We start from the raw sequence: 20,680 nt of genomic DNA, 5'->3' as shown, positions 1-20,680 counted from the left end.
TTATGTGTTGTGCTTGTTTTAGTGTTGGTCAGGACGTGAGCTGGGTGGGCATTCTATGTTGTGTGTCTAGTTTGTCTGTTTCTGTGTTCAGCCTAATATGGTTCTCAATCAGAGGCAGCTGTCAATCGTTGTCCCTGGTTGAGAATCATATATAGGTGGCTTGTTTTGTGTTGGGGATTTTGTGGGTGGCTGTTTCCTGTGTCAGTGTTTGTGCCACACGGGACTGTGACGGTTAGTTTGTTTGTTATTTTGTATAGTGTATAGTTTCGTGTATATTAAATCATGGAAACTTACCACGCTGCACATTGGTCCTCCGATCCTTCTCGCCTCTCCTCGTCCGAGGAGGAGGAAGAGCTAGACTGCCGTTAGAACTAGAATCAGTCCTGCTCCCTGACTTTTAACACTAGAATCAGTCCTGCTCCCTGACTTTTAACACTAGAATCAGACCTGCTCCCTGACTTTTAACACTAGAATCAGTCCTGTTCCCTGACTTTTAACACTAGAATCAGTCCTGCTCCCTGACTTTTAACCCTAGAATCAGTCCTGCTCCCTGACTTTTAACCCTAGAATCAGTCCTGCTTTGAACTTCCGGCGCCGACCAAGATGGCAGGCTCGCTTCGCGTTCCTTGGAAAATATGCAGTATTTTGTTTTTTTATGTGTTATTCCTTACATTGGTACCCCAGGTAATCTTAGGTTTCATTACATACAGTCGGGAGGAACTACTGAATATAAGAGCAACGTCAACTCACCATCGTTCCAACCAGGAATATGACTTTCCTGAAACGGATCCAGTGTTTTGCCTTCCACCCAATACAACGGATCTGATCCCAGCCGGCGACCCTATGCGACGCCGTAAAAGGGGAAAACGTAGCAGTCTCCTGGTCAGGCTTCGGAGACGGGCACATCGCGCTCCACTCCCTAGCATACTACTCGCCATTGTCCAGTCTCTTGACAATAAGGTTGATGAAATCCGAGCACGGGTAACATTCCAGAGAGACATCAGGGATTGTAACGTTCTCTGCTTCACGGAAACATGGCTAATTCAAGAGACGCTAACGGAGTCGGTGCAGCCAGCTGGTTTCTTCACGCATCGCGCCGACAGAAACAAACATCTTTCTGGTAAGAAGAGGGGCGGGAGTGTATGCCTTATGATTAACGAGACGTGGTGTGATCATAACAACATACAGGAACTCAAGTCATTCTGTTCACCTGATCTAGAATTCCTCACAATCAAATGTCGACCGCATTATCTACCAAGAGAATTCTCTTCGATTATAATCACAGCCGTATATATTCCCCCCCAAGCAGACACATCGATGGCCCTGAACGAACTTTATCTGACTCTTTGTAAACTGGAAACCACACACCCTGAGGCTGCATTCATCGTAGCTGGGGATTTTAACAAGGCGAATCTGAAAACAAAACTCCCTAAATTCTATCAGCATATCGATTGTGCTACCAGGGCTGGTAAAACCTTGGATCATTGTTATACTAACTTCCGCAACGCATATAAGGCCCTCCCCCGCCCTCCTTTCAGAAAAGCTGACCACGACTCCATTTTGTTGCTTCCAGCCTACAAACAGAAACTAAAACAACAAGCTCCCTCGCTCAGGTCTGTTCAACGCTGGTCCGACCAATCTGATTCCACGCTTCAAGACTGCTTCGATCACGCGGATTGGAATATGTTCCGCATTGCGTCCAACAACAACATTGACGAATATGCTGATTCGGTGAGCAAGTTCATTAGAAAGTGCATTGACGATGTCGTACCCACAGCAACGATTAAAACATTCCCAAACCAGAAACCGTGGATTGACGGCAGCATTCGCGTGAAACTGAAAGCGCGAACCACTGCTTTTAACCAGGGCAAGGTGACCGGAAACATGACCGAATACAAACAGTGTAGCTATTCTCTCCGCAAGGCAATCAAACAAGCTAAGTCCCAGTACAGAGACAAAATAGAATCGCAATTCAACAGCTCAGACACAAGAGGTATGTGGCAGGGTCTACAGTCAATCACGGATTACAAAAAGAAATCCAGCCCCATCGCGGACCAGGATGTCTTGCTCCCAGACAGGCTAAATAACTTTTTTGCTCGCTTTGAGGACAATACAGTGCCACTGACACGGCCCGCTACCAAAACCTGCGGGCTCTCCTTCACTGCAGCCGAGGTGAGTAAAACATTTAAACGTGTTAACCCTCGCAAGGCTGCAGGCCCAGACGGCATTCCCAGCCGCGTCCTCAGAGCATGCGCAGACCAGCTGGCTGGTGTGTTTACGGACATATTCAATCAATCCTTATCCCAGTCTGCTGTTCCCACATGCTTCAAGAGGGCCACCATTGTTCCTGTTCCCAAGAAAGCTAAGGTAACTGAGCTAAACGACTACCGCCCCGTTGCACTCACTTCCGTCATCATGAAGTGCTTTGAGAGACTATTCAAGGACCATATCACCTCCACCCTACCGGACACCCTAGACCCACTCCAATTTGCTTACCGACCCAATAGGTCCACAGACGACGGAATCGCAACCACACTGCACACTGCCCTAACCCATCTGGACAAGAGGAATACCTATGTGAGAATGCTGTTCATCGACTACAGCTCAGCATTTAACACCATAGTACCCTCCAATCTCGTCATCAAGCTCGAGACCCTGGGTCTCGACCCCGCCCTGTGCAACTGGGTCCTGGACTTCCTGACGGGCCGCCCCCAGGTGGTGAGGGTAGGTAACAACATCTCCACCCCGCTGATCCTCAACACTGGGGCCCCACAAGGGTGCGTTCTGAGCCCTCTCCTGTACTCCCTGTTCACCCACGACTGCGTGGCCATGCACGCCTCCAACTCAATCATCAAGTTTGCGGATGACACTACAGTGGTAGGCTTGATTACCAACAACGACGAGACGGCCTACAGGGAGGAGGTGAGGGCCCTCAGAGTGTGGTGTCAGGAAAATAACCTCACACTCAACGTCAACAAAACAAAGGAGATGATTGTGGACTTCAGGAAACAGCAGAGGGAGCACCCCCCTATCCACATCGACGGGACAGTAGTGGAGAAGGTGGAAAGTTTAATCCAAGTTCCGTGGTGTACACATCACGGACAAACTGAATTGGTCCACCCACACAGACAGCGTTGTGAAGAAGGCGCAGCAGCGCCTCTTCAACCTCAGGAGGCTGAAGAAATTCGGCTTGTCACCAAAAGCACTCACAAACTTCTACAGATGCACAATCGAGAGCATCCTGTCGGGCTGTATCACCGCCTGGTACGGCAACTGCTCCGCCCACAACCGTAAGGCTCTCCAGAGGGTAGTGAGGTCTGCACAACGCATCACCGGGGGCAAACTACCTGCCCTCCAGGACACCTACACCACCCGATGTCACAGGAAGGCCATCAAGGACAACAACCACCCAAGCCACTGCCTGTTCACCCCGCTATCATCCAGAAGGCGAGGTCAGTACAGGTGCATCAAAGCAGGGACCGAGAGACTGAAAAACAGCTTCTATCTCAAGGCCATCAGACTGTTAAACAGCCACCACTAACATTTAGCGGCCGCTGCCAACATAATGACTCAACTCCAGCCACTTTAATAATGGGAATTTATGGAAATTATGTAAGAATTTACCACTAGCCACTTTAAACAATGCCACTTAATATAATGTTTACATACCCTACATTACTCATCTCATATGTATATGTATATACTGTACTCTATAGCATCTACTGCATCTTGCCATCTTTATGTAATACATGTATCACTAGCCACTTTAAACTATGCCACTTTATGTTTACATACCCTACATTACTCATCTCATATGTATATACTGTACTCTATACCATCTACTGCATCTTGCCTATGCCGTTCTGTACCATCACTCATTCATATATCTTTATGTACATATTCTTTATCCCTTTACACTTGTGTGTATAAGGTAGTAGTTGTGGAATTGTTAGGTTAGATTACTTGTTGGTTATTACTGCATTGTCGGAACTAGAAGCACAAGCATTTCGCTACACTCACATTAACATCTGCTAACCATGTGTATGTGACAAATAAAATTTGATTTGATTTGATCACCACCAGGGGGCACTGGTGTACAACATATAACTATTACTCTACACCCTTAAGATAAAACATTATTGAAGTTTACCATGTGGTTGTCTCTGTGAGGCCAGGCCGTGTGTGAAATATATTTGAGTATAAGTAGAACCATTTACTATAGCCTAGATCAAGTAAGTAGAATTAGGATTACAGTGTTGAACACACACTAAAATAACATAAAGGAGAATTTATGTAGGTATATTCCTACATATTACACCCACTTTAGGATAACCCGATAGAGGCTAGAAAAACACATTACACGCAGACTATCTAAATAAAAAGCCTGAGCACCATGGCACAGTCAAACCAGGATGAGGAGATGGGAGCAATGAAGCCTGTCACACCTGTTGAATATATGCAAAAGAAGTTTCCTGCTGTGGAATTTACAGACACTTTTAAGAAATGGCATGTCTGGACAGAGATGGCAGGAGAAAGTAGATATCCAATAGCTGGTTCATTCAACAAGACTAGGTTGGATTTAGTCAAGGAGATAATTCAGACAAGAAAAATTGACAAAAAGAAGGAGATGACGAGTGCCCGTGTCTCAGAAACTGTGATGGGGATGATGGTGTGGAAGAAAAAGGAGGCACAGTTCCTGGAGGGAGTTTCCCTCACCACCCCAACTCACTCTACAAAAAGGACCAGACTGGAGGGAGTTTCCTTCGCCACCCCAACTCACTCTACAAAAAGGACCAGACTGGAGGGAGTTTCCCTCACCACCCCAACTCACTCTACAAAAAGGACCAGACTGGAGGGAGTTTCCTTCGCCACCCCAACTCACTCTACAAAAAGGAACAGACTGGAGGGAGTTTCCCTCACCACCCCAACTCACTCTACAAAAAGGACCAGACTGGAGGGAGTTTCCTTCGCCACCCCAACTCACTCTACAAAAAGGAACAGACTGGAGGGAGTTTCCCTCACCACCCCAACTCACTCTACAAAAAGGACCAGACTGGAGGGAGTTTCCCTCACCACCCCAACTCACTCTACAAAAAGGACCAGACTGGAGGGAGTTTCCCTCACCACCCCAACTCACTCTACAAAAGGGACCAGACTGGAGGGAGTTTCCCCTCGCCACCCCAACTCACTCTACAAAAAGGAACAGACTGGAGGGAGTTTCCCTCACCACCCCAACTCACTCTACAAAAAGGACCAGACTGGAGGGAGTTTCCCTCGCCACCCCAACTCACTCTACAAAAAGGAACAGACTGGAGGGAGTTTCCCTCACCACCCCAACTCACTCTACAAAAAGGACCAGACTGGAGGATCCAGACATCTGCTCAAGTTGTTTCTACAGTCTCACCACAACCACAGCCTGCAGCTCCCCCACAGTCATATCTGTCACACCTGTGAACCTGGTGCCTGAAGGGTATGTGCTTTTCATCACTCAACATTATGGTGACCCACAACCATGGACTGGGAGAGGACGTGGGCCCGCCAGAGCCCTTCGTGAATGGAACAACACTCAATGCTGGACCTGTGGGCATTTGGGGCATTTAAGTTCACAGTGTGGGGGAAATGGAAGATGAAGATGTTATAGCAGGGGCAAAGGACAATTTAAGCCTGGAAGAGGACACTTTGCTAATGACAGAGGACAGCCATGGCAGATGGGAAATCAGAACACCAACGGTTTTAATTTCCCTCAGAATCAACAATGAAGGTGCCCGACTCCCCTGCTCCAGTATGAATTAAATGATGGCAGAGAAGAGCCAATGGTTACTCTTAATGTTAAGGACATGACCTACCATTTATATTGGACACTAAAGCTCACTGTTCCTGTTTAGGTAAACCTGGACAAGTTATTGGAGAGCTTCCCTGAGCAAATCATCAGTATCAATAACAGGGACATCTGGACAGGAATGTGTACTGGACTAAGACTTGTTTGAAGAACCTCTGCTTGACTCTGACGTGATGCTGTTCGTTGATGGATCTGCCTATATAGATCAAAGCACAGAGTAGTGTAACGGTCGTCTTGTGGTGAATGAGCGGACCAAGGCGCAGCGGGTGATGAATACATAATGATATTTATTTAACAAGACGAAAACTAAACACACTTGAGAATTTACAAAATAATAAACGAAGTCAACAGACCTGAACAAACGAACTTTCGCAGCACCGGACTAAGGGGCAGCTCCGGACTGAGGGACGGCAGCTCCGGACTGAGGGACGGCAGCTCCGGACTGAGGGACGGCAGCTCCGGACTGAGGGACGGCTCTGGCTGCTCATGGCTGGCTGACGGCTCTGGCTGCTCATGGCTGGCTGACGGCTCTGGCTGCTCATGGCTGGCTGGCGGATCTGGCTGCTCATGGCTGGCTGGCGGCTCTGGCTGCTCATGGCTGGCTGGCGGCTCTGGCTGCTCATGGCTGGCGGAAGGCTCTGGCTGCTCCTGTCTGGCGGAAGGCTCTGGCTGCTCCTGTCTGGCGGAAGGCTCTGGCTGCTCCTGTCTGGCGGAAGGCTCTGGCTGCTCCTGTCTGGCGGAAGGCTCTGGCTGCTCCTCTCTGGCGGAAGGCTCTGGCTGCTCCTGTCTGGCGGAAGGCTCTGGCTGCTCCTCTCTGGCAGAAGGCTCTGGCTGCTCCTGTCTGGCGGACGGCTCTAGCGGCTCCTGTCTGGCGGACGGCTCTAGCGGCTCCTGTCTGGCAGACGGCTCTGAAGGCTCATGACAGACGGGCGGCTTTGAAGGCTCGGGACAGACGGGCAGCTCTGATGGCTCGGGACAGACGGGCAGCTCTGACGGCTCGGGACAGACGGGCAGCTCTGACGGCTCTGGACAGACGGGCAGCTCTGACGGCTCGGGACAGACGGGCAGCTCTGACGGCTCGGGACAGACGGGCAGCTCTGACGGCTCGGGACAGACGGGCAGCTCTGACGGCGCTTGGCAGACGGGCAGCTCTGACGGTGCTTGGCAGACGGGCAGCTTTGAAGGTGCTTGGCAGACGGACAGCTCAGACGGCGTTGGGCAGACGGCAGACTCTGGCAGACTCTGGCCGGCTGAGGCGCACTGTATGCCTGTTGCGTGGTGCCAGAACTGGAGGTACCGGGCTAAGGACACGCACCTTCGGGCTAGTGCGGGGAGCAGCAACAGGACGCACAGGACTCTGGAGACGCACAGGAGGCTTGGTGCGTGGTGTAGGCACTAGTGGTAATGGGCTGGAGACAGGCACCATAGGGCTAGTGCGTGGAGGAGGAACAGGGCTCTGGAGACGCACAGGAAGCCTGGTGCGTGGTGTAGGCACTGGTGGTACTGGGCTGGGGCGGGGAGGTGGCGCCGGAAATACCGGACCATGCAGGCGTACTGGCTCCCTTGAGCACTGAGCCTGCCCAACCTTACCTGGTTGTATGCTCCCCGTAGCCCGACCAATGCGGGGAGGTGGAATAACCCGCACTGGGCTATTTAGGCGAACCGGGGACACCATGCGTAAGGCTGGTGCCATGTAAGCCGGCCCAAGGAGACGTACTGGAGGCCATATATGTAGAGCCGGCTTCATGCCACTTGGCTCAATGCTCAATCTAGCCCGGCAGATACGAGGAGCTGGTATGTACCGCACCGGGCTATGCACACGTACAGGAGACACTGTGCGCTCTACCGCATAACACGGTGTATGCCCGTACTTTCGCTCTCCACGGTAAGCTCGAGGAGTTGGCGCAGGTCTCCTACCTGACTTCGCCACACTCCCTTGTAGCCACCCCCAAGAAATTTTTGGGCTTGACTAACAGGCTTCCTACCGCGTCGTCGTGCTGCCTCCATTCGCCGGTATCCCTCCGCACATTGCTCCATCGAATCTGCTCCATCGAATCCCAGGCGGGCTCCAGCACTCTCCTTGGGTCGATCGCCCATCTGTCGATCTCCTCCCAGGTATTATAGCCCAGATGCCTCTCCATTTTCTGTTTCCGTGCTAGCTCCTCAAAACGCCGCCTCTCTGCTTTCGCTGCCTCCAGCTCAGCTTTGGGACGGCGATATTCTCCTGGTTCTACGCTGTCCAGAATTTCCTCCCAATTCCTGTAATCCTGTTTCTGCCTTGAATCACGCTGCTTGGTCCTGTTGTGGTGGGTGATTCTGTAACGGTCGTCTTGAGGTGAATGAGCGGACCAAGGCGCAGCGGGTGATGAATACATAATGATATTTATTTAACAAGACGAAAACTAAACACACTTGAGAATTTACAAAATAATAAACGAAGTCAACAGACCTGAACAAACGAACTTACAGAACACGAAGAACGCACGAACAGGAACAGACTACATACACGAACGACAAACGAAACAGTCCCGTGTGGTGCAACATACACAGACACGGAAGACAATCACCCACAAACAAACAGTGTGAAACAGCCTACCTATATATGATTCTCAATCAGAGGAAATGAATAACACCTGTCCCTGATTGAGAACCATATAAGGTTAACAGACAATGAACCTAAACATAGAAACACATAACATAGAATGCCCACCCCAACTCACGCCCTGACCAACTAAACACATACAAAAACAAGAGAAAACAGGTCAGGAACGTGACAAGTAGAAACATGTCGGATAGTCTGTAGTAGATGTGGGAGGTGATATTGAGGTTATACCAGACCATTTATCAGCACAACAGACCGATTTATTATCTCTGACCACAGCTTGTGAATTGGGGGAAAGAAAGGCCTTTACTGGCTACTCTGACTCAGCATATGTTATTGGGGTTTGTTTGTCATGGTGTAGGATTTGGAGAGCAAGAGAGTTTACTAGTACCACAGGCACACCTATTAACAGACGGCCTCTAACTGAGCAGTGTAGTCTACAGGTTATACACTGAGTGGACTAGATATTACTCTAACTGAGCAGTGTAGTCTACAGGTTATACACTGAGTGGACTAGATATTACTCTAACTGAGCAGTGTAGTCTACAGGTTATACACTGAGTGGACTAGATATTACTCTTACTGAGCAGTGTAGTCTACAGGTTATACACTGAGTGGACTAGATATTACTCTAACTGAGCAGTGTAGTCTACAGGTTATACACTGAGTGGACTAGATATTACTCTAACTGAGCAGTGTAGCCTACAGGTTATACACTGAGTGGACTAGATATTAAGGACACCTTCCTAACATTGAGTTCCGCAGTGTTATGCTGATGAATGAGGACCCAAAAGCGACGTAATAGAAACAGAGTCTTTATTCCAGTCTAAAACAAACAATGATTCTCCTGGATATTATCAAAGGTAAATCCAAAACAGGAAACTGAAATCCTCTCGTCAGTAGAGAGGAACGACTGGAGACGCGACCACAGACTGCAGGTCGCTTCAGGAAGGCACAGGCCGTAGCTGACATAGACACCTGCTCACACGCAGCATCTGAAGAAGGCAAAAACACGACAGGGCGGAACAAGGACACAGAACAGCAAACATCAAACAAGAATCCGACAAGGACAGAAGCGGAAAACAGAGGGAGAAATAGGGACTCTAATCAGAGGGCAAAATAGGGGACAGGTGTGAAAGAGTAAATGAGGTCGTTAGGAGAATGAGAAACAGCTGGGAGCAGGAACGGAACGATAGAGAGAGAGAGCGGGAGAGGGAGAGAGGGAGAGGGATAGAAAGAGGGAAAGAACCTAATAAGACCAGCAGAGGGAAGCACAGGGACAAGACATGATGATCAAAGACAAAACATGACAGTACCCCCCCACTCACCGAGCGCCTCCTGGCGCACTCGAGGAGGAACCCTGGCGGCAACGAAGGAAATCATCAATCAACGAACGGTCCAGCACGTCCCGAGATGGAACCCAACTCCTCTCCTCAGGACCGTAACCCTCCCAATCCACTAAGTACTGGTGACCACGTCCCCGAGAACGCATGTCCATGATCTTCCGTACCTTGTAAATAGGTGCGCCCTCGACAAGGACGGGGGGGGGGGAGGGAAGACGAACGGGGGCGCGAAGAAAAGGCTTGACACAAGAGACATGGAAGACAGGGTGGACGCGACGAAGATGTCGCGGAAGAAGCAGTCGCACAGCGACAGGATTGACGACCTGAGAGACACGGAACGGACCAATGAACCGCGGAGTCAACTTGCGAGAAGCTGTCGTAAGGGGAAGGTTACGAGTGGAAAGCCAAACTCTCTGACCGCGACAATACCTAGGACTCTTAATCCTACGTTTATTGGCGGCTCTCACAGTCTGCGCCCTGTAACGGCAAAGTGCAGACCTGACCCTCCTCCAGGTGCGCTCACAACGTTGGACAAAAGCCTGAGCGGAGGGAACGCTGGACTCGGCGAGCTGGGACGAGAACAGAGGAGGCTGGTAACCAAGACTACTCTGAAACGGAGATAGCCCGGTAGCAGACGAAGGAAGCGAGTTGTGAGCGTACTCAGCCCAGGGGAGCTGTTCTGCCCAAGACGCAGGGTTTCGAAACGAAAGGCTGCGTAATATGCGACCAATCGACTGATTGGCCCTTTCTGCTTGACCGTTAGACTGGGGATGAAACCCGGAAGAGAGACTGACGGAAGCACCAATCAAACGACAGAACTCCCTCCAAAACTGTGACGTGAATTGCGGGCCTCTGTCTGAAACGGCGTCTAACGGGAGGCCATGAATTCTGAACACATTCTCAATGATGATTTGTGCCGTCTCCTTAGCGGAAGGAAGCTTAGCGAGGGGAATGAAATGTGCCGCCTTAGAGAACCTATCGATAACCGTAAGAATCACAGTCTTCCCCGCAGACGAAGGCAGACCGGTAATAAAGTCTAAGGCGATGTGAGACCATGGTCGAGAAGGAATGGGAAGCGGTCTGAGACGACCGGCAGGAGGAGAGTTACCTGACTTAGTCTGCGCGCAGTCCGAACAAGCAGCCACGAAACGGCGCGTGTCCCGCTCCTGAGTAGGCCACCAAAACCGCTGGCGAATAGAAGCAAGCGTACCCCGAACGCCGGGGTGGCCAGCTAACTTGGCAGAATGAGCCCACTGAAGAACAGCCAGACGAGTAGAGACAGGAACGAACAGAAGGTTACTAGGACAAGCGCGCGGCGACGCAGTGTGAGTGAGTGCTTGCTTTACCTGTCTCTCAATTCCCCAGACAGTCAACCCGACAACAACCCCTTCAGGGAGAATCCCCTCGGGGTCGGTAGAAGCCACAGAAGAACTAAAGAGACGGGATAAGGCATCAGGCTTGGTGTTCTTATTTCCCGGGCGATAGGAAATCACGAACTCGAAACGAGCGAAAAACAACGCCCAACGAGCTTGACGTGCATTAAGTCGTTTGGCAGAACGGATGTACTCAAGGTTCTTATGGTCAGTCCAAACGACAAAAGGGACGGTCGCCCCCTCCAACCACTGTCGCCATTCGCCTATGGCTAAGCGGATGGCGAGCAGTTCGCGGTTACCCACATCATAGTTGCGTTCTGATGGCGACAGGCGATGAGAAAAGTAAGCGCAAGGATGGACCTTATCGTCAGACTGGAAGCGCTGGGACAGAATGGCTCCCACGCCCACCTCTGAAGCGTCAACCTCGACAATGAATTGTTTAGTGACGTCAGGAGTAACAAGGATAGGGGCGGATGTAAAACGCTTCTTGAGGAGATCAAAAGCTCCCTGGGCGGAACCGGACCACTTAAAGCAAGTCTTGACAGAAGTCAGAGCTGTGAGAGGGGCAGCCACTTGACCGAAATTACGAATGAAACGCCGATAGAAATTAGCGAAACCGAGAAAGCGCTGTAACTCGACACGTGACTTAGGAACGGGCCAATCGCTGACAGCCTGGACCTTAGCGGGATCCATCTGAATGCCTTCAGCGGAAATAACAGAACCGAGAAATGTGACAGAGGAGACATGAAAGGCGCACTTCTCAGCCTTCACGTAGAGACAATTCTCTAAAAGGCGCTGGAGTACACGTCGAACGTGCTGAACATGAATCTCGAGTGACGGTGAAAAAATCAGGATATCGTCAAGGTAAACGAAAACAAAGATGTTCAGCATGTCTCTCAGTACATCATTAACTAATGCCTGAAAGACAGCTGGAGCATTAGCGAGACCGAACGGCAGAACCCGGTATTCAAAATGCCCTAACGGAGTGTTAAACGCCGTTTTCCACTCGTCCCCCTCTCTGATGCGTACGAGATGGTAAGCGTTACGAAGGTCCAACTTAGTAAAGAACCTGGCTCCCTGCAGAATCTCGAAGGCTGACGACATAAGGGGAAGCGGATAACGATTCTTAACCGTTATGTCATTCAGCCCTCGATAATCCACGCAGGGGCGCAGAGTACCGTCCTTCTTCTTAACAAAGAAAAACCCCGCTCCGGCGGGAGAGGAAGAAGGCACCACGGTACCGGCGTCGAGAGAAACAGACAGATAATCCTCGAGAGCCTTACGTTCGGGAGCCGACAGAGAGTATAGTCTACCCCGAGGGGGAGTGGTCCCCGGAAGGAGATCAATACAACAATCATACGACCGGTGAGGAGGAAGAGAGTTGGCTCTGGACCGACTGAAGACCGTGCGTAGATCATGATATTCCTCCGGCACTCCTGTCAAATCACCAGGTTCCTCCTGAGTAGAGGGGACAGAAGAAACAGGAGGGATAGCAGACATTAAACACTTCACATGACAAGAAACGTTCCAGGATAGGATAGAATTACTAGACCAATTAATAGAAGGATTATGACATACTAGCCAGGGATGACCCAAAACAACAGGTGTAAAAGGTGAACGAAAAATCAAAAAGGAAATGGTCTCACTGTGGTTACCAGATACTGTGAGGGTTAAAGGTAGTGTCTCACATCTGATACTGGGGAGAGGACTACCATCTAAGGCGAACATGGGCGTGGGCTTCCCTAACTGTCTGAGAGGAATGTCATGTTTCCGAGCCCATGCTTCGTCCATAAAACAACCCTCAGCCCCAGAGTCTATCAAGGCACTGCAGGAAGCAGCCGAACCGGTCCAGCGTAGATGGACCGACAAGGTAGTACAGGATCTTGATGGAGAGACCTGAGTAGTAGCGCTCACCAGTAGCCCTCCGCTTACTGATGAGCTCTGGCTTTTACTGGACATGACATGACAAAATGTCCAGCAGAACCGCAATAGAGGCAAAGGCGGTTGGTGATTCTCCGTTCCCTCTCCTTAGTCGAGATGCGAATACCTCCCAGCTGCATGGGCTCAGTCTCTGAGCCGATGGGAGGAGATGGTTGAGATGCGGAGAGGGGAAACACCGTTAACGCGAGCTCTCTTCCACGAGCTCGGTGACGAAGATCTACCCGTCGTTCTATGCGGATGGCGAGTGCAATCAAAGAGTCCACGCTGGAGGGAACCTCCCGGGAGAGAATCTCATCCTTAACCTCAGCGTGGAGTCCCTCCAGAAAACGAGCGAGCAACGCCGGCTCGTTCCAGTCACTGGATGCAGCAAGAGTGCGAAACTCTATAGAGTAATCCGTTATGGATCGATCACCTTGACATAGGGAAGCCAGGGCCCTGGAAGCCTCCTTCCCAAAAACTGAACGATCAAAAACCCGTATCATCTCCTCCTTAAAGTTCTGATAAACGTTAGAACACTCAGCCGTTGCCTCCCAGATAGCTGTGCCCCACTCCCGAGCCCGACCAGTAAGGAGTGATATGACGTAAGCGATCCGAGCTCTCTCTCTTGAGTACGTGTTGGGCTGGAGAGAGAACACAATATCACACTGGGTGAGAAAGGAGCGACACTCAGTGGGCTGCCCAGAGTAACATGGTGGGTTATTAACCCTAGGTTCCGGAGACTCGGAAGACCAGGAAGTAGCTGGTGGCACGAGACGAAGACTCTGAAACTGTCCAGAGAGATCGGAGACCTGAGCGGCCAGGGTCTCAACGGCATGACGAGCAGCAAACAATTCCTGCTCGTGTCTGCCGAGCATTGCTCCCTGGAACTCGACGGCAGTGTTGAGAGAATCCATAGTCGCTGGGTCCATGTTGGTCGGATTCTTCTGTTATGCTGATGAATGAGGACCCAAAAGCGACGTAATAGAAACAGAGTCTTTATTCCAGTCTAAAACAAACAATGATTCTCCTGGATATTATCAAAGGTAAATCCAAAACAGGAAACTGAAATCCTCTCGTCAGTAGAGAGGAACGACTGGAGACGCGACCACAGACTGCAGGTCGCTTCAGGAAGGCACAGGCCGTAGCTGACATAGACACCTGCTCACACGCAGCATCTGAAGAAGGCAAAAACACGACAGGGCGGAACAAGGACACAGAACAGCAAACATCAAACAAGAATCCGACAAGGACAGAAGCGGAAAACAGAGGGAGAAATAGGGACTCTAATCAGAGGGCAAAATAGGGGACAGGTGTGAAAGAGTAAATGAGGTCGTTAGGAGAATGAGAAACAGCTGGGAGCAGGAACGGAACGATAGAGAGAGAGAGCGGGAGAGGGAGAGAGGGAGAGGGATAGAAAGAGGGAAAGAACCTAATAAGACCAGCAGAGGGAAGCACAGGGACAAGACATGATGATCAAAGACAAAACATGACACGCAGGGATGATGACCCATGTTGACTCCAATGCTTCCCACAGTTGTCAAGTTGGCTGGATGTCCTTTGGGTGGTCGAACATGAGCTTGAAAAACCCAGCAGTGTTGCAGTTCTTGACACAAACCAGTGTGCATGGCACCTACTACCATATCTTTTGTCTTGCTCATTCACCCTCTGAATGACACACATACACAATCCATGTCTCAATTGTCTCCAGGCTTAAAAATCCTTCTTTAAAACTTCTCTAGGATAGGGGGCAGCAGTTTCACTTTGGATGAATAGCGTGCCCAGAGTGAACTGCCGCCTACTCTGTCCCAGTTGCTAATATATGCATATTATATCCATATTACTATTGGATATAAAACACTCTGAAGTTTCTAAAACTGTTTGAATGATGTCTGTGAGTATAACAGAACTCATATGGCAGGCAAAAACCTGAGAAAAAATCCAAACAGGAAGTGAGAATTCTGAGGCTGGTCCATTTTCAACTCATCGCCTATTGAAATCCCAGTACGATATGGATCTGTTTGCACTGCCGATGCCTTCCACTAGATGTCAACAGTCTGTAGAACGTTGAATGAAGCCTCTACTGTGATGTTGAGCCGGATGGGAGGTGTTTCAGTCAGTGGTCTGGAGAGAGCATTCCACATGATATCGCCTTGCGTTCCTTTATTTCTGTAGACACAAAGGAATTCTCCGGTTGGAACGTTATTGAATATTTATGATAAAAACATTTTGAAGATTGATTCTCTACTTAGTTTGACAAGTTTATTCGACCTGTAATATAACTTTTTTGAAGTTTCGTCCGACGTTTGCCTGGACCTGTGCGAGCGTTTGAACATGTGTACTAAACGTGCTAGCAAAAGTAGCTACTTGTACATAATTAATAGACATTATCGAACAAAACAACAATTTATTATGGAACTAGGATTCCTGGGAGTGCATTCTGATGAAGATCATCAAAGGTAAGGGAATATTTATGATGTAATTTCATATTTCTGTTGATTCCAACATGGCGGAGAAATGTTGTTTATATCTGAGGGCCGTCTCAGATTATTGCATGGTTTGCTTTTTCCGTAAAGTTGTTTTATAAATCTGACAGCGGTTGCATTAAGAACAAGTGTATCTTTAATTATATGTAAAACATGTATCTTTCATCAAAGTTTATGATGAGTATTTTTGTTATTTGACGTGGCTCTCTGCAATGTCTCTGGATATTTTGGAGGCATTTCTGAACATGGCGCCAATGTAAACTGAGATTTGTGGATATAAATATGCACATTATCGAACAAAACATACATGTATTGTGTTACATGATGTCCTATGAATGTCATCTGATGAAGATCATCAAAGGTTAGTGATTCATTTTATCTCTATTTGTGCTTTTTGTGACTCCTATCTTTGGCTGGGAAAATGGCTGTGTTTTTTCTGTGGCTATGTACTGACCTAACATAATCATTTGGTGTGCTTTCGCTGTAATTGCTTTTTGAAATCAGACATGTTGGCTGGATGTGTAGCTTTAATTTGGTATCTTTCATGTGTGATTTATTGAAAGATAGATTTTTATAGTAATTTATTTGAATTTGGCGCGCTGCATTTTTACTGGCTTTTGGCCAAGTGGGACGTTAGCGTCCCACATATCCCAGAGAAGTTAACCTCCTCCTCTCTTTCATCTACAAGTGACAAATAAGGAATCATAGCTTTCACCTGGATTCACCTGGTCAGTTTGTCATGGAAAGAAACGTGTCCCTCAATATGGGGGCGCCATTTCGACTTTGTAAAAATTTGTTCCCAAATTAACTGCCTCGTACTCAATTCTTGCTCGTACAATATGCATATTATTATTACTATTGGATAGAAAACACTCTCTAGTTTCTAAAACCGTTTGAATTATATCTGTGAGTAAAACAGAACTCATTTTGAAGCAAACTTCCTGTCAGGAACTGAAAAATCTCAGATCGGGGTCTCTGTTCCAGGGTCAGTTTATAAATTATCATGTATTCTATGGGTCGACATGCACTGCATGCGCCTTCCCCTAGATGTCAGTAAGCAGTGAGAATTGGAATGGAGTTGCTAGGTAGATCTGAGGCCATATAAAACCTCTTGGAACTGGGTGTGCAATCTTTTCAACGTTCGCCATGACGCAAGACAGACCTCAGGATTGCATTCTGAAAAGCTCTCGTTATAGGCTTTAGATATATCCGGCTTTGATTTTATTCGAAATAGGTGTTAAAAACATCATAATGTAGTTATTTTAAACCAAGTTATATCAGTTTATATCAGTATATTGCGATTTTTGGTATTTTCTTTTTTTCTGCGTTCTGTGGATTTGGACACATCTGCGCCACATGGCTAACGTTTGCTGCTAATTACACAGTTGAAGACGACATTCTACAACCGAGCAACGATTCTTCTGGACAAAGGACAACTTTTACAAGATTCTGATGGAAGCTCATCAAAAAGTAAGAACTATTTATGATGTTAATTCGTAATTTCTGTCGAAAAAAGTGAAATTATTATTCCGCCATTATTTTCGGTGCGGTCTCGCTTTACCGCACGCTGTATGTCGTAGTAACGTTAATTTTAAAAATCTAACACAGCGGTTGCATTAAGAACTAATGTATCTTTCACTTGCTGTCCAACCTGTATTTTTTAGTCAAGTTTATGATTAGTTATTGATTAGATTAGGTGCCTCTCCCAAGATTTCTCCCGACATTTTGTTTGCATTTTGGCCACAAAAAAGTTGAGTCTTTTGCTATCGTGGTTAGCTAATAGAAATACATATTGTGTCTTCCCTGTAAAACATTTTAAAAATCAGAAATGATGGCTGGATTCACAAGATGTGTATCTTTCATCTGGTGTCTTGGACTTGTGATTTCATGATATTTAGATGCTAGTATTTACTTGTGGCGCTATGCTAGGCTATGCTAGTCAGCTTTTTTACTGATGAGGGTGCTACCGGATCCGGGATGAGTACCAAGTAGGAGTTAATTTAAGGGAAGGATTAGCAGTGTGGTTGGGGTTAAGGTTAGGATTAAAATCAGATGTTATTACTTTGTGCCTGTTCCAGCTAGTGACCACTTTGCTGAACTGCCTCCAGAACAAGATTCATGACAATAAATGCCAACCTTCCTCCCAGTCATCCCCTCCTTATCTTTACAAGGCTGCAGAACATGCAAGATAGTGATGTGGGGGTTCTCTCATAACCCTCAGTCCCCAGGTGGGTAGATGGCAGGTTGTATAAAGAGAAGCTAGTGATGTGGGGGTTCTCTCATAACCCTCAGTCCCCAGGTGGGTAGATGGCAGGTTGTATAAAGAGAAGCTAGTGATGTGGGGGTTCTCTCATAACCCTCAGTCCCCAGGTGGGTAGATGGCAGGTTGTATAAAGAGAAGCTAGTGATGTGGGGGTTCTCTCATAACCCTCAGTCCCCAGGTGGGTAGATGGCAGGTTGAATAAAGAGAAGCTAGTGATGTGGGTAACATCATATTACACAATACATATATGGTTTGTTCGAAAATGTGCATATTTAGCGGTACAATTCGTGGTTTTACAATGTGAATACGTAGCCAAACCGCACAAAATTATCCGGATATATTTCTGACACTCACCTAATCTAATCAAATAACTCATCATAAACTTTACTAAAAAATACATGTTGGACAGCAAATAAAAATAACTTTAGTACGACATACAGCTTACGTTATAGCGAGACAGCGCCCAAAATCAGGGCAGAAAATATGACTACACATTTTCGACAGAAATACGAAATAACATCATAAATGGTTTCTACTTTTGATGAGCTTCCATCAGAATGTTGTACAAGTTGTCCTATGTCCAGAATAATCGTTGTTTGGTTGTAGAATGTCCTCTTCACCTGTCGAATTAGCAACCAAAGCTAGCCATGTGGCACAGAAGTGTCCAACATCACATAACGCAAAGAAAAGAAAATGCCGAAATCGCAATAAACGTTTAAACAACTGATATAACTCGGTTTAAAATAACTACTTTATGATGTTTTTAACACATATATCAAATAAAATCAGAGCCGGAGATATATAATGTCTATACCGAAAGCTTTTCAGAACGCAATCCAGGGTTCCTTCCCGCGCCTTGCTGAACAAAGGAAATTTGGGGTCATGTCATTCCAAGAGCTCTCGTTTGACCTCAGATCAAGCTAGACACCCCATTCCACCTCCCACTGCCTGTTGACATCTAGTGGATGGCGTATGAAGTGCATGTATATCCATAGATTTCAGGCAATTGAATAGGATGGCCCTGGAACAGAGCCTCGATTTCAGATTTTTCACTTCCTGACAGGAAGTTTGCTGCAAAATGAGTTCTGTTTTACTCACAGATATAATTCAAACGGTTTTAGAAACTAGAGAGTGTTTTCTATCCAATAGTAATAATAATATGCATATTGTACGAGCAAGAATTGAGTACGAGGCAGTTTAATTTGGGAACGATCTTTTACAAAGTGAAAATAGCACCCCCCTATTGACAAAAGGTTTAAGACCATAAAACAACATTATTTTCCACAGCCAATTTTGACTTTGCAGCTGGCATATCTAGAGGAAATTACGCAGTTCTGCCTCTAGGTCAAGATTCATGACAAACGTCAACCTGTGACTGGCAGAGGCAATGTGAAATCAATAACGAAACTGTTTTCACAATTAACATGCTTTTTCTTGTTTCAAGTATGTTTTATTATGAAAAGTACAATATATCCTTGTATACTTGTATAACTATGCAGCATATGTCCATATAAAATTGTACAATTTGTTATTCAACATAAAAGACATACAACAAATGATCACATTGGTATTTTAACGTTGTTATTGTAAGAGTTTAAATGTTTAAACAGAGGATCCATCTAAAACAGTATAAAACAAGTGCAGTATGTTCTGAGAATGTTACTTTAACGTCAACTCATAACGTCACACTATAACTTCATGGGAGTCTTGTGGAAAGACTGCATGTTGTTTTGGGTGTATTGAGTGACGTCTTCATCAACATTTGCAGAATATTCCTGTAATATTTTCACCTCTTGTCAGACGCCAACAGCCAAGTCAGCTGCAGACATTCATAAGGAGTTCAAGTCGTTTATTTGCCATTTGCAGGTATTAAAAGTAATACATACATTGTAATTCCTTGTTGGAGCTCTCACATATAGGACAGTACATACCAGAGGAGGCTGCTGAGGGGAGGACGGCTCATAATAATGTCTGGAACAGAGTGAATGAAATGGAACACATGGAAACCACGTGTTTGATACCATTCCACTTATTCCCCTCCAGCCATTATAAACCTGTCCTCCCCAATTAAGGTCCCACCAACCTCCTGTGGTACAAACACAAACAGTAAAATATATCATTAAAATGCAAAGTGGTAAAAGATCAGAAAAGGAACCAAAAGGTTCAGTCATGTTCTAATAGTCTGATGAAAACAGTTTAGGTGGATGATTTAACAGGCAGATAGAACTGGGATAGAAACTGTTCTAGAACCTGTGGTCCAGAAACTGATTTAACAGGCAGATAGAACTGGGATGGAAGCTGTTCTACAACCTTTGGTCCAGAAACTGATTTAACAGGCAGATCGAACTGGGATAGAAGCTGTTCTAGAACCTGTGGTCCAGAAACTGATTTAACTGGGATAAAAGCTGTTCTAGAACCTGTGATCCAGAAACTGTGTGTTTGTGGGACCACTTGGTGCTGGAATGAGGTGTCTGTTTGTTCCCAAACAGAAATGATGGTCCTCATTTGAAGGTCCTGTGTTAAGTTCCTCACAATTATAGGATCATGCGTGTGTGTGTCCAGTGTGTGTGTGTCCAGTGTGTGTGTGTGTGTGTGTGTGTGTGTGTGTGTGTGTGTGTCCAGTGCGTGTAGCCAGTGTGTTTGTGTGTCCAATATGTGTGCGTGTGTGTGTGTGTCCAATATGAATGTGTGTGTGTGTGTGTCCAGCATGTGTGTGCGTGTGTGTGTGTGTCCAGTGTTTGTGTGTGTGTCTGTCCAATGTGTGTGTGTGTGTGTGTGTACAATGTGTGTGTGTGTGTCCAATGTGTGTGTGTGTCGTGTGTGTGTTTGTGTGTGTCCAATGTGTGTGTGTGTGTGT

The 20,680-nt window shown here is 47.1% G+C and overlaps 1 long non-coding RNA gene across 1 annotated transcript; it reads right to left on the bottom strand.

Annotated features, from left to right (window-relative positions):
* Positions 1 to 19,251: 19,251 nt before the first annotated feature.
* LOC120043016 lies at positions 19,252 to 20,374 on the bottom strand. Its single transcript, XR_005476302.1, has 2 exons — positions 20,241 to 20,374; positions 19,252 to 20,193 (listed from the first exon to the last, which is right to left on the bottom strand). It is a non-coding gene; the product is annotated as an uncharacterized LOC120043016 (long non-coding RNA).
* Between the last annotated feature and the right edge of the window lie 306 nt (positions 20,375 to 20,680).

This window comes from Salvelinus namaycush, unplaced genomic scaffold (genome assembly GCF_016432855.1).
Source record: "Salvelinus namaycush isolate Seneca unplaced genomic scaffold, SaNama_1.0 Scaffold837, whole genome shotgun sequence".
NCBI classification, from domain to species: domain Eukaryota; kingdom Metazoa; phylum Chordata; class Actinopteri; order Salmoniformes; family Salmonidae; genus Salvelinus; species Salvelinus namaycush.
The sequence above is the reverse complement of the archived record's forward strand: the minus strand, read 5'-3'. Positions and strand labels throughout refer to the sequence as shown.